Genomic DNA, 7,020 nt, shown 5'->3' with positions numbered 1-7,020 from the left:
TGATCCGCCCACCTCGACCTCCCAAAGCGCTGGGATTACAGGCGTGAGCCACCGCGCCCAGTCGATTTCTTAGGATTTTTAATGTTACTTGATGTTTCCAAAGTTATAAACTAAATATATGTTTTCTTACAACTGCATTTCAGAAAACAATAGCACATTGACAGAGTTTTGGAGAGCATATTGGCAGCCTTTTTCCAAAGTGTTAACTTCGTATTCCATTTAATTTGAAAAGGGCACTTATAGGCAAATAGCCTGTGGGATATACAGAGGTAAATGTCCAAAGATGTTTATTGTAAAGTTGTTTCTAGTAGCTAAAATGTCAAAACAATCTAAACATCTATTAAAGGGGGAATAGAGTTCAAGAGTAGGATACAACTATTTAAAACAACAAAAGAAGTATATTAGCTTTTTGGAATGAAGTTCAAGGTATATTGCTAAGTGAAAAACACCAAGAATAGTAGATAACGTGGGGGTGAGGTGAGGCAGCAGATGCTTACATATATGTACTTGGAATATATTAGAGTAGATATATAAGAAATTCTTAATGGTGACTTTAATGGATACCATTGGTTGTAGGAAAAGGGGAGGTCTTTTACATTTATTTCAGCTTTTAATACACTGGCTAAATTATTACCATACAGCTGTATGGTAATATATATTTTTATAATTGTATACATACACAAAACCCACTACATTTCATATGTTGGCCATCTTAAGCCTTACTTGACTAATATACATTTTAATAATTACTATTTTACAATTTTATTTCAGATGAAAGGTAAACTTTAATAAATAAGGTAAACCTGTTAAGAAGTTACCCAGTTTTACTGGACCCTTTCCTTACACCATATACAAAAATTAACTCAAAATCAATCAAAGACTTAAACATAAAACCCAAAACAACCACTCAGGACACAGGCAGGGGCAAAGATTTCATGACAAAAACGCCAAAAACAATTGCGACTAAAGCAAGAATTGACAAATGGTATCCAACAGCTTCTGCACAGCAAAATAAACTATCAGAGTAAACAGACACCCTACAGAATGGGAGAAAAATTTTGCAATTTATCCATCTGACAAAGGACTAATATCCAGAGTCTACAAGGAAGTTAAATTTATAAGAAAAACTCCCATTAAAAAGTGGGCAAAGGACACGAAAAGACACTTCTCGAAGGAAGACACACGTGCAGCCAACAAACCAAGACACACGTGCAACCAATGAAAAAAAGGTCAGCATCACTGATCATTAGAGAAATGCAAATCAAAATCACAGTGAGATACTATTTCATGCCAGTCAGAATGGCTACTATTAAAACGTCAAAAAACAACAGATGCTGGTAAGGTTGTGAAGAAAAATGAATGCTTTCACACTCTTGGTAGGAGTTTAATTAGTTCAACCATTGTGGAAGACAGAGTAATGATTCCTCAAAGACCTAGAGGCAGAAATCCCATTTGACCCAGAAATCCCATTACTGGGCATATACCCAAAGGAATATAAATCATTTTATTATAAAGATACATGCATGTGTGTGTTCATTACAGCACTATTCACAATAGCAAAGACATGGAATCAACCTAAATGTCCATCAATGATAGACTGGATAAAGAAAATGTACATATACACCATGGCATACTATGCAACCATAAAAAAGAATGAGATTATGTCCTTTACAGAGCCATGGATGGAGTCGGAAGCCATTGTCCTCAGCAAACTAACAAAGGAACAGAAAACCAAACACTGCATGTTCTAACTTGTAAGTGGGAGCTGATAGATGAGAACACATGGACACATGGCAGGGAACAACACACACTGGGTCCTATTGGTGATGGTGGGGGAAGGAGAGCATCAGAAAGAATAGCTAATGGATGCTGGGCAAAATACGTAGGTGATGGGATGATCTGCAGAAACCACCATGGCACACATGTACCTATATAACAAACCTGCACATCCTTCACATGTATCCCTGAACTTAAAAGTTGAAGGAAAAAAAATCATCCCAAAGCCAAAAGTAAATAAAATACTGTCTTCAACTAGTGCTCTTAACTTCTGGCCAGGCATAGTGGCTCATGCCTGTAATCTCAGCACTTTGGAAGGTTGAGGTGGGAGGATCACTTGAGCCCAGAATTCAAGATAAGCCTGGGCAATGTAGTGGGACCCTGTCTCAAAAAAAAAAAAAAGCTCAGTTTTGGAAAATCGACAAATACCTGGAAATAACATGCTCCTGAACACCCAATTAATAACAGAAATTAAGGGAATTTACCTTCCGCCAGACACAATGGCTCACACCTGTAATCCCAGCACTTTGGGAAGCCAAGGCAGGAGTATTGCTTGAGCTCAGGAGTTCGAGACCAGTCTGAGCAACATGGCAACAGAGCATATCAGGCCAATATGGCTGATATGGGCATACACCCAACTCCAAAAAATAAAATTAGCCAGGCCTGGTGGTGTGTGCCTATGGTCCCAGCTATTTAGGTGGCTGAGTTGGGAGGATGACTTGAGCCCAGGAGATTGAGGCTACAGTGAGCCATATTCATGTCACTGTACTCCAGCCTGGGTGACAGAGCAAGACCCTGTCTCAAATATATATATATATATATATAATTTTCAAATGAAATTGGACATAAACATACCATGCAGCAAAAAGCAGTTCTAAGAGGGAAGGTTATAGCAATAAATGCCTACATCAAAAAAGAAGAAAGATCTCAATTAATGACACCTCAGGAAAGTATAAAAAGAAGAACAAATTAGACTCAAAGTTAGTAGAAGGAGGAAATAATAAAAATCAGAACAGAAATGAAGTAGATACTAGAAAAACAATAGAAAAGATAGTATTTATAAACCCTTAGCTAGACTAAGAAAAAAAGAAGACTCAAAGGGGTGATATTACAATTGATATCACAGAAATTCAAAAGATCATAAAAGACCACTGTGAATAATTATACACTAACAAATTGGATAACCTAGAAGAAGTAAATCAATTCCTAGACACATACAACATATCAAGGCTGAACAGTAAAGAAGAAAAAAAAAAAGAAAATGTCAACAAATCAATAATGAGAACGAAAATTGAATCAGTAGTAAAAAGTCTCCCATCAAAGAAAATCCAAGTAACTGATGGCTTCCCTACTGAGTTCTACTAAGCATTTAAAGAATTAATATAAATCCTCAAACTCTTCCTGAAAACTGAATAGGAGGGAATACTTCCCAACTCAGTTTACAAGGCCAGCATTACCCTGATATCAAGCCAGGCAAAGACACTATAAGAAAAGAAAATTACAGGCCAGTTTCCCTGATGAACACAGATGCAAAAATTCTCAACAAAGTACTTACAAAACAAATTCAATAACACATTTAAAGGATCATAAATCATGATCAAGTGGGATTTATCCCTGGGATGCAAGGATGGTTCAACATATGTAAATCTAAAAATGTGATATACCACAGTAACAGAATGAAGGACAAAAACCATATGATCATCTCCACAGGTGTCAAAAAAAATTTGACAAAGTTTAACATCTGTTCAAGATAAAAGCTCTCAACAAATTAGGTATGGAAGGAATGTACCTCAACATAATAAAGGCCATCCATGAGAAGCTCACAGCTAACACATACTCAGCAGGGAGAAGTTGGAAGCTTTTTTCCTGAGATCAGGAACAAGACAAGGATGTTCACCCTTGCCACTTCTATTCAACATGGTATTAGAAGTTGTAGCCAGATCAGTTAGGCAAGAGAAAAATTATAACATCCAAATTGGAAAGGAAGAAGCTAAATTGTCATTTTTTTTGCAGACTCACTCCACACCTCCCGCCCCCAATCTCTCTTGTCTCTACACACACACACACACACACACACACACACACACACACAGTCATATTAGTCATATGTTGCTTAATGACAGGGATATGTTCTGATAAATGGGTCACCATTAGGCAATTTTATCTTTGAACATCATAGTGTGTGTTTACACAAACCTAGATAGTATATAGCCTATACATACCTAGGCTATATGGTATAGCCTATTGCTCCTAGGCTACAAACCTGTACAGCATGTTACTGTATAGAATACAGTAGGCAATTGTAAACCAATGGGAGGTATTTGTGTATCTAAACATATCTACACTTAGAAAAGATACAGTAAAAATGTAGTATAAAAGATAAAAGTTCATATACCTATATAGGGCACTTAAGCATGAATGGAGCTTGTAGGACTGGAAGTTGCTCTGGGTGTCAATGTATGGTGAATGATTGTAAAGGTCTAGGACATTACTGTATACTGCCATATACTACTGCAAGCTTTATAGGCAGTGTGCACTTAACCTACACTAAATTTTTTAGAACATGTTTTTCCTTCAATAAGCTGTTGTTTATGGTAACTTTATAAACCTTAATTTTTTAAATGTTTTGACTTATAGCATTTAGCTGAAATCAGTTCATTGTACAATGCTACAAAAATATTTTCTTTCATATATTCTTGTGTCATAAGCTTTTACTTTCAAAATGTTATTTTTACTTTATTTTTAAATGTTTTTACTTTACTTTTTAAACTGTTAAAATCAAAGACACAGACACACAATTAATTTAGGCCAACACAGGGTCAGGATCATCAATCATCACTATCTTCCACCTCTACATTTTGTCCCTGGAAGGTCTTCAAGGGTAATAATAAATGGGCTGTCATTTCCTGTTATGCCTTCTGGAATACCTCCTGAAGGACCTACTTGAGGCTGTTTTACTGCTAATTTCTTTTTAATAAATAGGAGTACACTCTAAAATAATAGAGTAAATACAAAATCCAGTAACATAGTTATCATTATCAAGTATTATGTACTGTCCCTAATTGTGAGATATATATTATATGTGTATATATATACACACACTATATATATATACACACTATATATATATATTTTATAGGTATATATAGTGTATATATATTTTATAGGTATATATAGTGTGTGTGTATATATACATATTTTTATATATATATATATATATATTTTTATGGTTTTTTTTTTTTTGAGAGGGAGTCTCGCTCTGTTGCCCAGGCTGGAGTTCAGTGGCACAGTCTTGGCTCACTGCAGCCTCCGCCTCCCAGGCTTAAGCAATTCTCCTGCCTCAGCCCCTCAGGTAGCTGGAATTACAGGCATGCACCACCACACCCAGCTAATTTCTGTATTTTTTAGTAGAGATGAGGTTTCACCATGTTGGCCAGGCTGGTCTCAAACTCCTGACCTTAGGTGATCTGCCCACCTTGGTTACCCAAAGTGCTGGAATTACAGGCGTGAGCCACTGTGCCCGGCCAAGTGTTGTATTTTTATACGACTAGTAGCTCAGTAGGTTTGTTTATACCAGCATTAACACAAACACATGGGTAATGTGTTGTATTATTATAGCTACAGCATAACTAGGCAATAGGAATTTTTCATCTCTGTTATAATCTTACAGGATCACTGTTGTGTATGTGGTTCATCATTGCCCCAAACATTATATGTGGCACATGACTCTGTGTGTGTACACATCCCTAAGACTTGACCAAAAATAGAACTAATAAATGGATTCAGTAAAGTTACAGAATTCAAAATCAACATTCAAAAACTGGTGGTATTTTTAACACTAACAATAAACTATTTGAAAAAGAAATCAGGAGAATAATCACATGTAAGCTATAAAAATTATAAAATACAAGGAATAAATTTAATGGAGGAGATGAAAGGTCTGTACACTGAAAACTATAAAACATTGATAAAAGACACTGAAGGTGACACAAATAAATGGAAAGATATGCGGTGTTCATGGTTAAGAAAAATTTTACAAATTGCCTGAAAAGGAATTCAAAGTAAGGATTTTAAGGAAACTTAGCAAGTTATAGGAGGGTACAGATAAACGATTCACAGAAATCTGGAAAATAATTCATGATCTGAATGAGGAATTTAACAAAGTGATAGATATCACTAAAAAGAACCCAATAGAAGTCTTAGCATGGAAGAATTCAATTAATTAAATAAAAAATACAATTGAGAGCTTAGACAGCGGACTAGATCAAACAGAAAGAATCTATGCACTTGAAGACAGGTCTTTTGAAATAGTCAGAAGAGACAAAAGAAAAGAGAGAGAAAGAGTGAAAACAGCCTATCAGATGTATGTGATATTATTAAACTTCCACCATCCACATTATGGGAGTTTCAGAAGGAAAAGGAACAAAAAAGGAGACAGGAAGTTTATTGAATAAAATAATGGCTGAAAACTTCCCAAATCTTTGCAAATATCTGGACATTTAATTCCATGAAGTTCAAAAGTTCCCAAAAAGACTGAACTCAAAGAAGTCTTGCCGAAGGCACATTATACTCAAACTGTCAAAAGTCAAAGAGAATTTTAAAAGCAGCAAGAGAACAGTGTCAAATCACATGTAAGGGAATCTCCATTAGACTCTCAGTGGATTTCTCAGCCAAAACCTGTGGGCCAGGAGAGAACTGAATGATACATTCAAAGTGGTAAATTAAAAAGACAAACAAACAAACAAAAACCCTGCTAGCCAAGAATAGTATACTCAGCAAAGATGTCATTTAGAAATGAAGGATAGTCTTTCACAAACAAGAAAAAGCTGAGGGAATTCATTTCCACTAGACCTGCCTTACAAGAAATGCTTAATGGAGTTCTTCAAGTGGAAATGAAAAGATAATTACTATCATGAGTACATATGAAAGTGTAAAGTTCACTAATATTGATAAATACATAGTCAAATCCAGAATATTACAATACTATAATGGTGGTGTGTAAATCATACATAACTTTAGTATGAAAGTCAAAATGGTCAAACATGACTAAAGTTAAAATAATTTGTCAAAAGAACACACAATATAAAGAGATGTAACTTGTGACATCAAAAGACCACAAGAGAGGAAGAAAGGAACAAAAGAGCTACAAAACAACCAGTAACAGTGATACAGTTTAAATATATGCCCCTTCCAAGTCTCATGTTGAATTGTAATTCCCAGTGTTGGAGGTGGGATGGCTTGGTG

The sequence above is a fragment of the Mandrillus leucophaeus genome, unplaced genomic scaffold (assembly GCF_000951045.1).
Source record: "Mandrillus leucophaeus isolate KB7577 unplaced genomic scaffold, Mleu.le_1.0 Scaffold597, whole genome shotgun sequence".
Lineage (NCBI taxonomy): Eukaryota > Metazoa > Chordata > Mammalia > Primates > Cercopithecidae > Mandrillus > Mandrillus leucophaeus.
Note: the sequence above shows the minus strand (reverse complement) of the source record.